Genomic DNA, 15,280 nt, shown 5'->3' on the forward strand with positions numbered 1-15,280 from the left:
TCAGGCAGCCTGCATATAAAAAATGCCACAGTACAACTGCAATGAGGTGTAAAACAAACGTCACCAACACAAGTTGGTACCTTAGTGCACACCTATGATTTAGTAAATTTATTTCACAGAACATCGCAATGCTACATCGCAGAAGGGAGGGGACTAGGCTTCAAACAAGTGACAGAAGCGCATGAGAAGTGCATGGTAATTTTACTTTGTCTTGCAAAATTATTGTGTTCTAACTTTAACTTGGATAGGTACACAAACAGCAGGCCGATCCCCAGAGCAGTGCTAGTTCTGATGAGTGCGTTTAGCTTCTGATACACAGGCATCTATGTTGTGGTACAAATACTGTGGCAAAACAGCAATAAATGCCAATACCCAGTGCACTCCTGCAGACCTGTAAAAAAAGATGCCGTACCGGAGCATAAAGCCTACCAACATTTTTTGGCACAAGCTCAAATGTAGCAGATAATATCTATAGGATGATAATTTTACAGCCCATGAAAACAAAATTTTTACAAAGTTCATAAATTTTGATGCCTTTATGGAGGAATGCGTTCTTACTGTTTGATGCACAACTTTAACAGTCAATGTACAACCCGCATTTTATCAGTAAAGAAACGATTGCATGCAATCACAATAAAAGGCAAAGTTGTAACTCAATGACTTCAGAGCACCTAGCATCTCCACCAGGTGTCGCTGGCTTCCTCTGGGGCAGTGCATCCAATAAAAAATTGGCAGCCACTACAAAGCTTCATACTACAATTTGCACTAAAACACGTAAAGGAGAAAGATAATGGTTTAAAATGTGAGATTGTACTTACCGCACATCAGTTTGCAGATGTTTAGGTCGGGGTACTTCTTCTTTCCCTTGGCACCAAACCAACTGAATTGCTTTTCCCCGTGCCACGCCGTCAGGATTTTTAGAATGCGGGCAGTTTGCTGTTTCACGGTATCGCCGCTTTGCGTAATCATGTGTTTTTCCTAGCAGAAAAATAAATAAAGTCATTCACATAAGCAAAATAGGTTAACGCATCACTGCGCAACCTTGGGGTGCTTTGATAAATTTTCATTAAAATCTGCTGAACCTGGGCTTTTGAAAGGCGAAGCTAACATCGCATGCAAAAAGTAGCATGGACATTTTTCAGTCACCCATCAGTCATTAAGCCATTCTGCCACATGTTCCTATCTTTTATATATGTTTTATACAACAGCTTTGCAAAATGCAAAACGTGTAGTACTGCACTTCAAATACCGAACCTGTGCCCGCACGACGTAAGGTAGAGTGATGCCGCCACCACGCACAAGAAGATCGTGGTGGTCACAGAACGTTCTCAATATGAGTGAGCATGGTAACATGCATATATAATATGCATGTTGTAAATTGCTATCTAGCTGAAAACGTGTGTGGGTACCGAAAGGTAGACGAGACGCATTAAAAAAAATACTGCACTCAGTAAAGCGGCGTAATAAGAACTGGGGCCGGAAATTGTTTCTTCTGCCACTAAGACAAGCTCTGAAAGGCAGGATATTACAGTCAATATAATTTAAATATGGCATTTATATTGATTAGGTGATCACTAGGCTAGAATTCCGATTATGCTAGACTGCAGCTCAATGCTGAAAAAGTGAGGGGTCAGCGTGCCCTCATACTATTTGAGAAAGATATGTAGTGCTATGGCAATATTTAAAGCTGTCGCAGTGCTGTGAGAGCTGTTTCTAATTGCTTAAATACGTTGAAAGTTTTCGTCGGGCAGGAATTTGTGAATGCTTGCCTTACCTAGCTCTAATGAAGGAAGAATGGTATCCTACCTTAAAGGGGCACGGACACAAAATTTTGAAGGCGAGATAACTTCGGAGATAGATTGGTGTGAACACATATACATCATCTGCAAAATATCAGCGGGGAATGCAGCCTAGAACATATTTAAAATCAATTTTAAAGTGTGCGAAACACAACCGAGCAGCCAGCAGAGGACCACGCGCAATCGACATCCCGTAGATATAGACCCTTTGCAAAATGGCCAAATCGTTGGTGGAAACGCAGCAAGCCACTCTGGCAACACTGTGCACCCGCTGCGCCGCCAATAGAAAGGAAGCGAAAACGCTGCGACCACAGAGTTTCTATGGAGTAGCTACCGTCCACCGTCCACGTAATTGCATACTGGTCCCACGAAGTGGTGTTTCCCACTGCAGGATGGGAAAATAACTTTGCCGCCCTTCCTTCGATAGAAGAGCGGCATATTCAGGATTTTTATTCTTCTAGGTCGACCACTGAAAGGGCCTACGAGTACGAGCGATCATACGTCAGCATAGAGTCCTACGTTACGCCATCATCAGTGTTGACAAAGAGCAGCAAGCAAAGGTAGGATTTGTTGCTAATAAGGGATAGCCTTAGCGCTGCCTGCTTGTTTGGTTGTCGAGTTTTAATTGTGTTTAATCGATGCGCCCTTCATCCGTGGTAGCGGCGGCTGGCCGCTATGAACGGACCATGAAGGGTCCGTCTCTGCTGAGCGCTCACTTTGCGTATGTTCAAACTTTCAAAACTATTCGCGAAAATGACCAAAGCATGCATAATGAAACTGATTTGATGTCTCTGCTAGAGGTCATGTTTGCGATTCACAGCCTCTGTACTTGCGGCGCTTAATTTTTCCGTCAGTGAATGCGGTGCTAATGCGGGAGCGATGGTCGCACGCGTGCGTCAGCATCGAGAAGAGGCAGCGACTGCCTCTGCTCGGGTTGAGAGGATTTCAGAGGAAGGAACAAACACAGGAAAAATAGGAGAAAAGAAGGGTACGTCTCGACTCGCCCCAGACCAGCCGTTGTGCAGCGGGGTAGATAAGCGGAAGCGACTTGACCAGCGTTAATCTTCAAAAGGTAGCGCAAAACACCACTTTAGGAGAGAAATGTGACTATGGCGATGGGGCAACAGACTCATGAAACCGTGGGCGGAAACGTGCAACCACAACGGCGTTGCTACGACCTGCTTCCTTTCTAATGGCGTCGTCGCGTTCAGCACCAGTGTTACCACCGCTGAATTCTCAGTGATGTCCGCCTTTTTGTAAAGGGTCTATTGTGTAAATAAACATCCAAACACGTCACGAGTTTGTGTTGGCCGCTTCCGCACTACCGGCGTTTTTAGCCGGCTCGCCCGGCTCGCCGCTCCAATAGGAGGGCCGGAGGGCGGAGCTTCGGCTCTCGAGAACGAACGACCCGATAGTTGGCGGCGGAGGCGCCGTGATTTCGTCAGCTCATCGGGCAGCTGGCCGCGACCAAAGTTCTACAGCGATTTCAGGCACTCTGTTTCTATTACTTTTTATTTACATTGGACGCGAAAACGCGCCGGTGACACGAAAAGCCCCCTGAGCGAGCCGCACGGTCGCTGTGCAGTAGGCCACCACGGCCGCGAAGTGTCCAAGGCCGGCGCAGGTAGCTCGAGTGGTAGCTTGTTACTGCTGCACGAAATTTTACCCAAGTCCCAACCATGGCAGCTTCTATGAGAAAGGAGTTAATGATGCGAGGGCGGGTTGCCTTAAAAATTGTCATCTGCACCGCTTACGAAAGCGGCAATCGAATATCCGCCGCAGTGCTAAGCCGAACACATCTGTAGGCGGACCTGTAGGCAGACCGGCCGGCTGCTCCCAGCGCGCGTCTTGCCACCCACCGTCTCAAGCGTCGCGTGTCGTTCTTTAGCCGCGGTAGCATCCCAAGCAGCAGAAATTGCCAAGCCCAAGCATGGCAAATCATCAGTGGCCAATGTGTCCGAGCTTGGCAATACCTCGGCCGCCAATATTGGCTGGTGTTTGGGAAAGGTGACAAGCCAACAATTGCCCAAGCCCTGGAAGGCCAATATTGGCCAACGCTTGACAAAGTCTCTTGCCATCATAATGCCAATGGGTGGACCCCACGCTATTTTCATGCACATTTTTGGCTTTGTGGCCAGTCCTTATGACCAATGCTTATTTTGAGTTGCCTAGCGGGCCGATTTCGGCTTTATACATGCCAGTATACAGAAAATTATTAAACGAGTGCGTATTATTTATTTAATGCGCACTCGTTAAATAATTTCCTGTACAATGGCATGCATAAAACAGAAATGGGACCGCGAGGCACAATAAGCAAACTGCATCAACTTTGCCAAGCAATTATACATAGGTGACTTGCCGCAAACAATTGAGCAACACAACACACTGGGTCTCTCTGTGTAGCTTTTTTATTATGCACATCAAATATACAGAAACCTGCCTTAACAGTGCCAACAATACCAACACAAACATGAAAGCAAACACAAACACAACAGTCAAGAAAAAATTTTAAAAAGCGCTGCTCATGAAGCGCGAACGATTATCATTCGTTTAACTGCTTCAGATGCCTACAAAACAGAAGTATTCAGGTAAATGAAAACGGGATCCCCATTCCCGGTAATTCGCCGACATGCCAAGATCACAATATGTAGTTGAAAAGCAGTATTGTAGAATAGCCCAGCTTCGAACGCTTGTCACTGCTGCATCCGCTACTTGTCCACGGGAAACACCTGTGCCTCGTAGCGCCTGTAATAAGTAAAAAAAATGGTAGTGTCTATTATCCCGGCAACTGGGAGAATTACCGGCAGACATTTCTCACGGCAGTCGCTTATTATTGGCTAAGCACGCTACGCGGAGATTAAATCTGATAAATATCCCCCTAAAAGCCCTGTCTGCAGGTGCCCCTGTAGAGCTGTGGCATAGTGCTCGGTATTAAACGAGAAGGCTGAGGTTCGAGTCCAACGTTCAGCTGTTTTTTTTTCGTAGCTTTCGGAATTTTTTGCAATCGTGATTTCATTAGTGCTTTTTTTACTCTGGTTTTTACTATATCAAGAGAACGACGCACAGGACATCTAGAATTGGTTGAATTACGTTTAATACAGGTTGTGTTCTGTGTCGTTGGGCTGGGTTAGATTGGGTTTGTTGCAGTTTGGCAGGATTTGGGTAGATTATGACGCATTGGGTTAGGTTAGGTAGGGTTCGGTCAGGTTATGTTACGTTAGGTTACGTTGGGACGTAATATTATTCAGCAAATGTTCCGCCAGCCAGCTTTTATGGAAACTGCCGTGAGATTAGACGCCGCCAAAAAAAATAGTTCACTATAATGCTAAATTCACGCTGCTTGCTAAATACAGCACCTATACAAGCCTTACCACATGTCCGTGTGAAAATATTCAGCCTAAAGTTCTAGCTTGTTAACACTCGCTATGAAACATAAAACGTACTGCACTATTCATTTTTGAATACTGCGTTTTACGGTAGCAGTTACTTGGCTCGTTCTTGAGAAAACAGTCCGGAATTTGACTGAAAAAGGGCTTCACTCGTATTCCAGTCGCGCAAGGTAATATAAAAAGTCCAATAGACAAGGCTACACGCCAACGGTTCCATGATATTTTGTGCCTTCGCTCACTTCTGCCCCGTCAGACGCGCAAGACGCGAACGCAACCGACGGAGAAGCCCAGCGGTAGTGTAATTACTTTGTCGCTCGACAATACCTTTACGTTGCTCAAGAAAAAAATGAAACGAAAGCTTCATTAAGAGATAGGGTTTAATGAGGCCAGCTTAATACATCCGCAACTCTTATACTGCACACGAGTCTTGCTTCAACGTATGCTGAACGTCGTGAACCTGCAGTGGGAGCACGGCTGCTTGTTCGGAAAACACAAAGCCGGAAAAAGGATAGCTAGAACTGGCGTCATACAATTGGAAGCACATGTATGTGACCACTTTTTTCTTCGCGAGAACCAACAACACTAAGCAGCACTCGCGAGCGCCAGTTATAAACGACAGCTGAAGTTTTGGCAGGAACGAGCGCGAGCCCTCCCGCACCGCGAAAGGAAAAATGAAATGGTGACTTACGTTTTCAGCGGCGCCCGTAGCAGGCAAACGATGTTATTACACCAGTCAGGTATACTTCACACAGCCACCGACACCAAAACGCACCTCACAGATACGTACAGGAGTACTACGGCGTTTCAATACCACAAAGGAGACGAAAACGTCGGACGAGCGCCGCGGCGTCGCGGCCATCGCGGCCACCGCCGAGAAAAAGAAAGCGGAGAGGCACAACGCTCAAGTAGTTCGACGGACACCGTTGCGTTAGGACACACAAATGACCAATTCCTACTGAACGTTTAACACTCTCTCTCACGCTGTTTCGGATAAGCTGCACTTTAGTTTAAGTACGCTTTGTTTCGTGGCAATGTGCTGTGGCTCTTTAGGTAACTACTTTTCGCTGCGTTGTGGCGTGTTCACCGCGCTCTAACCGTCGTAATCCGTCATGTTGGGGAACCGCCGCGGGCAACGACCGCAGTGCTGCCCTCGAGTGGTGCTGCTTGCGCGCCGGGTGCGCATGTATACACGCAAAATAACGCACACGAGTGCTCTACAGTGAGACTTCATGCAGAGGTATGCAACAACAGGTAAAGCTGTGGGCATTTACACTTGCCAATACTTTCTATTTAAATGTGATACTTGACACAAGCTTGAAAATGTATTGAAACTACTTTTTTGTTGTGCGCTGCGGGTGAAAAGAAATTCAAAAACACGCAAACTTTAGTAATATTTTGAGTGAACTTGAGTGGTCATTCAACTAACAAGAAAATGCCAAGACGTGTGTAAAGGCACCCATAAATACCTGCGTCACATATAGGCTACTAGTCTTCATAAAATTTTATGATCAAAAATTACGTCTGCATGAGCACGCTGTCCAGTGCGAGTTCTTGCGCACGGGCCAATGCGTGTCCTCAAGGCCGGTCATATAGCGCGCGTTGTCCACGAATGGCTTTTGCGTACAGGCCAACGTCTGGCCAAGCTATCGGAAGCCAAAGGGAAGCCAAGGGGCGTCCAATGATTGGCTATCGGCCTATGCTGCTTGGGATTTGCACTCGCAGCGCCTGCGTCACGTCCACGGTCGCTTTTTAATTAAGCGGCTCACGAGATCGGTACGTGGGGGCATTTGCAGAAACTGCCGGCGATGCGGATTCGACAGTGCTACGGCAGCTCTGCTCTGTGATTTCCCTCCGACGGTCACGTGGTTAGCTTTGTTCACACAAAATCCATCGTTTCGCGGTACCCGCTGAAACCGAAACTGCAACTGGCCGCATTGAAAATGCCTCTAATTAAACAACCGTTGCACACTAAAGCAAATGAGGTTTCTACAGGTGATGAGTAGGTCACTAGCTACTCATCGCAAGAAAAAAAACAAGATGCGAAATTTTTGTGTCAGTGCTCCTTTAAGATCTTAACAGTGAGGTGCAAGCTCTTAACAGCATGCACATCACTGCCACTCGCTAGGCTGCAGGGCAACGTCGTCGAGCAAAAGAACAAACACGTCTAGCTTATTATCATATTTGAAGAAATGGTAAGGCAGTCACTGACCAAATCAAAAACTAAAAAGACGTTTCGGAACCCGTACGGTTTCCTTGTTCACAATGAGGCAAAAATGGACAAGTTTCGAATTTAAAGGTGCAGTTTGTGACGCAATGACCGCATGTATATCAATGGTAACGTTCCTTCATTTCGATTCATCGTATCGGAGTGCGTTTGGATGAATGATTAGTCAAGTAAAATACGTGAGGTAACGTTTCGTTCTTTGCACAGAATCGCAGCGTTGTCCCAGTAAATATCGTGTTGGTGCTTGTGCGCATGCTCCGCAATCGCATTAGAGGTCACCTTTTGGTTTTTCATGTCGCGTTCGTGCTCTTTCATCCTTCTGGGGAACTTTCCTGTTTCACCCATGTAAACATGGTTGCAATCGGCGCAGGGGACGCGATAGACAACACCGGTGAAAAGATTATCGGGCAGCGGGTCCTTGACTTTCACCAGCTCATTCCGAAGCTTGCTGGCCGGCACGTGTTCATTGCGTAGGTGGACACGTTACCTACGCACGATGGGCACGATGGGCACACGTGGGCAAGCATTTGACCTCATGTCTGGCAGTGGCAAGTGCACGGGACTGACTTGACCTGAAGTAAAAAGTTAACATATTTACTTGTTTTAACTGTTGCCACACCTAAGTCGGCATAATCTCATCTAGCATTACCTTGCTGCTGTCTCCATCCAGTCGGTCTACCTAGAGCGCCCTGTGAGCTACTTTCAAACCAGGCTGCCAGCAATTTCGGAGAGATATACAGGCATCACCAACATGACAGCCCATCCCAAACAAAGCTTAGTAAAGCAGACTTCAGAGCACGCACGGAATATTACGAGAGCTGAAAAAGCAAGTATCAGTCAACAGCAATTGTTTAAGACTGCTGAAAGCCTACCATCTTCTGGGTGGGTTCGAGCCACTAATGAAAATGAAGTGGCAGGGCTGGCAGATCCACCTAAAACCAAATAAGGAGACGTGGCTGTTCACATAAGTGCTATAAAATTGGAACAGGAACTCACGATGGTTTATGCGGTGTGGGCTTGCCTGTGCCGTGGGACGCGTCCCGCCTGCTTCAAACTGGTGGGCAAGTGGACAGAAACATCGGTGAGGATTTTTTTGTTCTGTCCGCAGCAGTGGGATAACTAGAGCTTACTATGGCCGCACTGGTGAGGGCTTGCCTGAGTGGCAGGACGCGCCACGCCTGCTTCAGACGTGTAGACTAGTTGGGCAGAAACATGGGGGTCAATTTTTTAGTCTGTCCGCAGCAGTGGTACAACCTAAACTTACCATGGCTGAACTGCTGAGGGCTTGCCTGAGTGGCAGGACGAGGCACGCCTGCTTCATACCAGTGGGCTACTTGGAGAGAAACATGAGTGGCAATTTTGGGTTCTGTCTGCAGCAGTAGGACGACTACAACTGACCATGGCGGAACGGCTGAGGGCTTGCATGAGTGGCAAGACGCCTCACGCCTGCTTCATACCGGTGGACTAGTTTTACAGAAACATGGGTAAAAAGTTATTTCATCCACAACAGTTTCTTGTCAGGTATGAGAACAAAGAATTGAATATTTACCAGAAGGAGGTGTGTGCATGTCGGGGATATTTGCTGTCTGCCGGGCTGTAAATGCACGTTTTCCATTAGTTCTACTTGAATGGTATTGCTTTTAGTTATTCCATAATAGCCCCTAGGCACGGCAATGAAATATGCACTACACACCTGGAGGCCGCCTTTTTTGTGCTTTAGTTCTCTGTGATGACGGCCCATGGACAGGCGTTAGGTCGTATCCCTCTGGAACGAAAACATTCCATGCTGTTTGTTGTTCATGCTGTTTATAAGCAGAGTGCAATCGACGGTGAAAGTTGGTGAGGTGCAACCAACTGATGGAGATTGCTGCAACGTCCCCAACCAAGATGTCTAGTTTAAATATGCAGGCTACGGGTGCATTTGTGTTGTATTCGGTTTGAAGAAATGTGAATATGACGTTTTGATTCCCTCCTTTTTTTCTGCCTTTGGGTTTGACGCATGAAGACACTTATGCTACTCACTACAGAGCATACCTTTGATGGAGACAACTGCTCAGTGTCTCCTTGGGTATTACTCAGCAGTGGGCTTTCAAGCAGTCATATTGTAATATCCAGAGTTAATAACAGTGTAGCGCAAAAATAATGAAGCATCTCAACACTTGGCAGTAATGGTAGGCTTAAGCAGTAATTCGTTTCATTCAACTTTGCCGTGCCCAACACTCTTGTCCCGCCGCGGTGGCTCAGGGGCTAAGGCGTTGCGCTGCTGAGCACGGGGTCGCGGGTTCGATTCCCGGCCGCGGCGGCCGCTTTTCTGATGGAGGCGAAAAGCAAAAACCCCTCTGTGTACGAGATTTTGGCGCACATTAAAGATCCTCAGGTGGTCAAAATTAATCCGGAGCCCTCCACTACGGCGCGCCTCATCGCCTGCGCTGCGTCGGCGCGTTAAAACCCTACAATCAATCAAATCCTCATACTTTTGCCGTTGAACATACTCTACTGCAGGGAACATGTTGAGCAGGTGCCTCCACAATAAATTTTGATGCGTAGCTCTAAGACCAACAGAAAAGTTACCTCATAAAGTTAGCCTCCCATGCCTTTAAAGACAATAAATTACAAGAGCAACAGGTAGGGCCCATATAAAACTTTTCTCATGACATAGTCATATTTACCTAAAGCATTTACCTAAAGAAGAGCTTTTCTTGAATGCTCACTGTTACTACTTATTATTCTGCAAAGCAAGAACAATTGTTTTGTACCTTTTTTGTCTCCATTGGAGGTAGCGACGGCGGCGTTGGCGGTTCATAATCTGACTCATCGCATGCACTGTGCGTGCCACCATCACTTTCAAGGTCAAATCGGAGAACGCGCTGTTTTCTTTGCTTTCCCCGTCCGAGCTCCTCCTCACTGTTGATATCAGATCGATACTGCAAAAGTTGCAGCTTCTGCAAGGCCTTTTCGTAGACATCTGAAATTTTCAGATGTCTACGAAAAGCTTCGCGCAGGGTTCGCACAGGTCCTTGAAAACATTGAAAACCCTTAAATTTAGAAGTGTCAATTTCAAGGCCTGGAAAGTCCTGGAATTTTTAAATGGTCCTTGGAAACCCTTGCTTTTCTGGAGAGAACCAATGGCCCTCTTTTTACAAGAATTTAAAGTGTTTGTCGTGGATTTTAGGTGTTAACAAATGTAAAGAAGCATTGTAACGATCAAGTTTCTGTGTATTGCGTGAAATTACAACTTCGGTGGATTTTCATTATTACGAGACGACATTGGGAGCAGGCACTTCTGAATCTAATCAATGTCATAATACAATCCAGTGAAAGCCGGCTTCTGTTCTCTATCTTGCATCTTCCAGCTAGTCTTTGGACGCTCGCTCATTGCATGTGTTCTGTGCCTTATACAATCCACCTGCGTTTTCTCTTACGTGCAAATGGTGGACGTGTGCTCAGTTCGTTCTGCCTTGCAGCAACACTTGCTGATTTAATTTCAGCTGGTACTCTTGCCGACAAAGCCGGCAGCATTAACGAAGTTTTGAAATCAAACAGCCTGAGATAAACACAAAGAAAAAAGGAAAACCTCTGAATACCAACAATGAAATAAAAAATAAAGCTGGGGGAGCATTGACAAACCCATTAGCGCCTATCTAAATGTGCACAAGTGTGCTTAGGTATTGTGCAATAAAAAACTTTGGATTCTATTGAGAAAGTTATAAATAATCCCACAAACATTAGATGGGTACCTTGAAAATGTGTTTTCGTGTTCTTGAAAGTCCTTGAAAACCCTTGAATTTTTGCTTTTGAAGCCTGTACGAACCCCGGAAAAGAACTTCATTAAAACAGAAACACCCAAAATACCATATGCAGCTTACCAGCCCAACACATCACCAAGCACCTGGCTTGTGCCCAGTTGGCCTATGGTGCCGCCCCTTCCATTGTAATTCGGCGCAGCTTCGCTGGATTTCTTGTGCTGAGCCAGAATGTGTTATCCTCTTTTCGTTCAGCCATGTTCTATGCGCAACAGCCAAGCTGTTTTCTTCCTCAGGAAATGCCACAATAGCAAACGTCTCAGCAAAAAAGAAAGAAAATAAGCAGCGCAAAGTATGGTGCCCAAAAATAGCTAGCAGATAAAACTGATAAGACAAATTACATTTGGAAAACAAAATTGTAATAATACAAAACTTATTGCTAGTGCCGCATCGGGAACACAGCATAGTTTTTACCAAAAGGAAGCCGTGCACATTTAGCTGAAACCTCTGAGAGAGGCCAGAAGAGCAGGTTTGAAAGCTTCGACACCAGAAAAATATTGATGAGCGAGGAATGACAGGGGTACGCGTAAAGGTGCTCCAAACTCGTGTACCTCTGTCCAATAAGCACTGGCTGGTGGCTTACAGCACAGACGGCGAAGTTCACAACTTTGACGATACTTTTGTCGTTCAGCATGCATGTGCAATCACTCTCGATTGCTTTGATTGTTGCATCAAAAGAAAACCTCCAACTTTTATGCTGAGGGCCTACACAACCAAATGGCAGAGGCCCACTCTAATGCCTCATTGCCAATTTTCCAGCTTCTGGTATGCTCTGCGCACTAGGACAAGTGTGCTTAGACAGGGCTCGTTCTTCCAGGACCCGATTGTAAAGCTGCTGAAGTGGCTTTTCTGGGTTTCGGACATACTTCTTTAGCCTAGGCATGTAGTTTTTGAAAGGGAAGGCACTGTTGCCATGCACGGACCCATGGACTCGGGCATCATCTGCTACGTGAACCAGGCAGTGAACATTAGGTGAAACTGCATGTTCGCCGTATATGGCAGTGAATACTTTGAAAAAAATGCACTAACAGCATCTGCGCATATTCCAAGAGCTGGGTTAAAGAAGGTGGGCTGCATAGCATGCTCATGGAAGCATGCAAGACCATAAAATTGTCTGCCATACGGTTAGATATTCCAGACTTAAGCATGACAGGACCAGAATAAAGCAAAAGAAAGCGGAACTCTGAAGCCTTCAACCTCTCAACATCAGACAATCTTCGCGGCTTTCTGGACATTTCTGATGGCACGTAACGCCGAATGTCAGTGCTTGCTGCTGACACAGGATCTCTTGATTTTTTCCCTATTCTGTAGCGTTTCGCCCCTTTTATCCACAGCAACAGAAGCTTGCGAACTACACCTAAACAAACAAGATGCATGTAGTCGTGCGGTACCTGCTGTATTAGGTCAATGGGGAGCTCTCTGAGAACAGTGTCAGTGTTGTGGTGCCCCTCCTGCTCTGCATTCCAAAAGCTAGCATCTGTTCGCAACGGATCATCAATCTCAGGGAAGCACACGCGCTCATGCTTGTAATCTCCTTCGGTAGTACACTTGGGGCAGCTGAAGTATCCACTGTGACCCTTGATGCCTAAGATATAGGACTTAGCAGGTGCGTCATAGAAAATTGCTGCATGTTCTACGCGGATCACATTGTTTCTAATCGCGATACCCTGCTGTAAGGCGACTTCCAATTCCGAGGCAAATTGCTGCAAGAAAGCATTGTGATCCAAAGCCTTGCACTGTCCGTAGTAAATGCCAATTGGAAATGGCTTGCTGCCCTCACAGTTAGCTGCACTGCAAAGAATTGGCCGGAATTGGTCTCGCGTGCTTTTAGTGAGAAGCAAACCATCTACGTTCACATGCGGCATTAATGGATTGGGGACAGGCACATTTCACAGTGCTGCCTCAATGCTCTCACTTAGGTCAAAATGACAATACTGGCCTGATCCCATACATTTAACGGCATCTGCTGATCTCGGTGTTGACAAAAGCGTCCTAGCACTTTTTGGAAAGCTAGAGAAGAAGGAGTGCGTGCGCAGCACTCCTAAAAGTTGTGTGACTGCAACATGAGGAACGTCTCTCTCCACACTCCAGTGGTGCAGACTTTGCCTGAAAGCCGCAGTGTTAAACGCCTGCCCCTGAAGCAATGTTTCGTCTCTGGCGGTGCACTGGAACAGATTTTGGCTGAAAGCCGCAGTGTTAGGCTGCTGTCCTTGAAACAATGTTTTGTCTCCGGCCATGCACTGCTGGGCGCCGTTTTTGTGCCAACGAAGCACATCTTCCTCAAAAGAGCTGCTGGAAGCTACATCAACACCCTCAATGCCATTGGCAAACTCGAGAATTTTGTTCGAAGTTGTGAGAGAACTGCAACAAAGCGCATAAGATGGCAGTGCAAACCACTGTTGCTGCCATTACTTCGGCATCTGCACTTGAATGGGAACCTACGGAGCAAGTGCTTCCTTTCCCAGGTGATAGTATTTCATTGAAGTCATTATGGACTGCTCTACGAACGCGGCGATAAGCTGTAATTCTAGGCAGACCAGCCATGTTGATACACGCACCAACTTCAGAAACGCAAGGCATACAACTTCCAATAAGGTTTCACTATAAGTTAAATCGCTAATCTGAACAAACTAAACTTGCAAATCAAGAATGACATGACTCGACAATGCCAGCACACAAAGGGCGAACTTCCGCTTGCTATGCTCGTCCCTTCCATGATGTCTGCTTCTTCCCTTGCCCCACCAGAGCTCATCTAGTAGGGGAATATGCAAATCGTACTAGTTACCAACAGGGTGTCAGAACGGAACAAAAAACTGGAACCGAAAAACAAAAGAAAACAATACGTTTGGCCCGAACGACAGCGTAACCAATTAATATTTCGTTCAGGACCTGAACCGAGAAACATCGTTTCGGTTAATGGTTCGAGTGGAAAGTTCAGGTAGTTCAGTATTCTTTCAGACTCCCATGCAGCGAGGGTTGAGATTGCCGCCGCTTCACCGGTATATCAATTTGCCTCTTGTTTTGCTGGCGCCATCTCTCCTTTGGCAGGCTCGCTGCCTGCTTCCCTACCACGGCCCCTCGATTGCTTGAAATCGAGGGGCCGTGTCCCTACTTTCTCCGTCTGCTACAGTATTCTAGAACTCTCCAGGATACTATATGTATGTCTTGATATTTAATGTTTAGGTCCCCGCGTGATCGCCACCCGCAGCTGACTGTGAAGTCGCAGCAGTGTTTGTTTATTGTTTTTAAAGAAAAGCTTTGCTAATCTCGTCAAACGTTTTCTGTCGTTAGGGTAAAATTGACCTTCATCTGACTGCAGCTGCGCCGTACCCTCGGCAATGCATCACGTGACTCGCTGGGCCGCGCTCCGCCGACCATTATATACGCCGCTGATGGCTGGCTTGGTGCATGCGCTATCGAACCGCAGCTGGTTCATGCCTTTCCGCGTTAATGGCCGCGCACATGCAAGCTTGGCTATGAATGAGCTAGGCCGGCCGTCTGCTTTGAGCGTTGCGCGGGAGACGGAGGCTTTGAGCCGTCATCGGCAATCGGCGTCTGACCAAAACACCAGAAGTGGGACCACAACCGTAAGGCTTTGGACGAATAGTATAATAATTACAGCTAAATCATGTAAAGGTTAACCAAGTAAAACCAAGACCTAACCAGGCTAAGCCAAGCTGTCGCTGGTCAGCTGAGCTAAGCCACCGCCATTTTTGAATATTTATTTGCTTTTTATTCATTGACACATTTATTTATTTATTTATTTATTTATTTATTTATTTATTTATTTATTTATTTATTTATTTATTTATTTATTTATTTATTTATTTATTAACATACCTGCATTCTCTGAAGGCATTGTTTTAAGGGGGCGCTATAAATGAATTCATAAACACGGCATAATAATAAAGAAAAAGAAAATACAAAGTTCGGCGGGATTACAGCATGGTACACAGATTGCAGCGAAACAAATGATCACAGCGGCACGCTGAATGAAAATAGCTACAAGTCGTGCTACGCTTCTGCGGAAGTGCTGCCAGATCGCAGAGGGAACTCGATAAACTC

General features: G+C 46.2%; 1 pseudogene; it reads right to left on the reverse strand.

Annotated features, from left to right (window-relative positions):
* Nucleotides 1–7,837: 7,837 nt before the first annotated feature.
* On the reverse strand, nucleotides 7,838–13,164 carry LOC144163960 (uncharacterized; annotated as a pseudogene).
* Nucleotides 13,165–15,280: the final 2,116 nt, after the last annotated feature.

The sequence above is a fragment of the Haemaphysalis longicornis genome, unplaced genomic scaffold (genome assembly GCF_048455015.1).
Source record: "Haemaphysalis longicornis isolate Haplotype H1 unplaced genomic scaffold, Haemaphysalis longicornis Haplotype H1 scaffold_13, whole genome shotgun sequence".
NCBI classification, from domain to species: Eukaryota; Metazoa; Arthropoda; class Arachnida; order Ixodida; family Ixodidae; genus Haemaphysalis; species Haemaphysalis longicornis.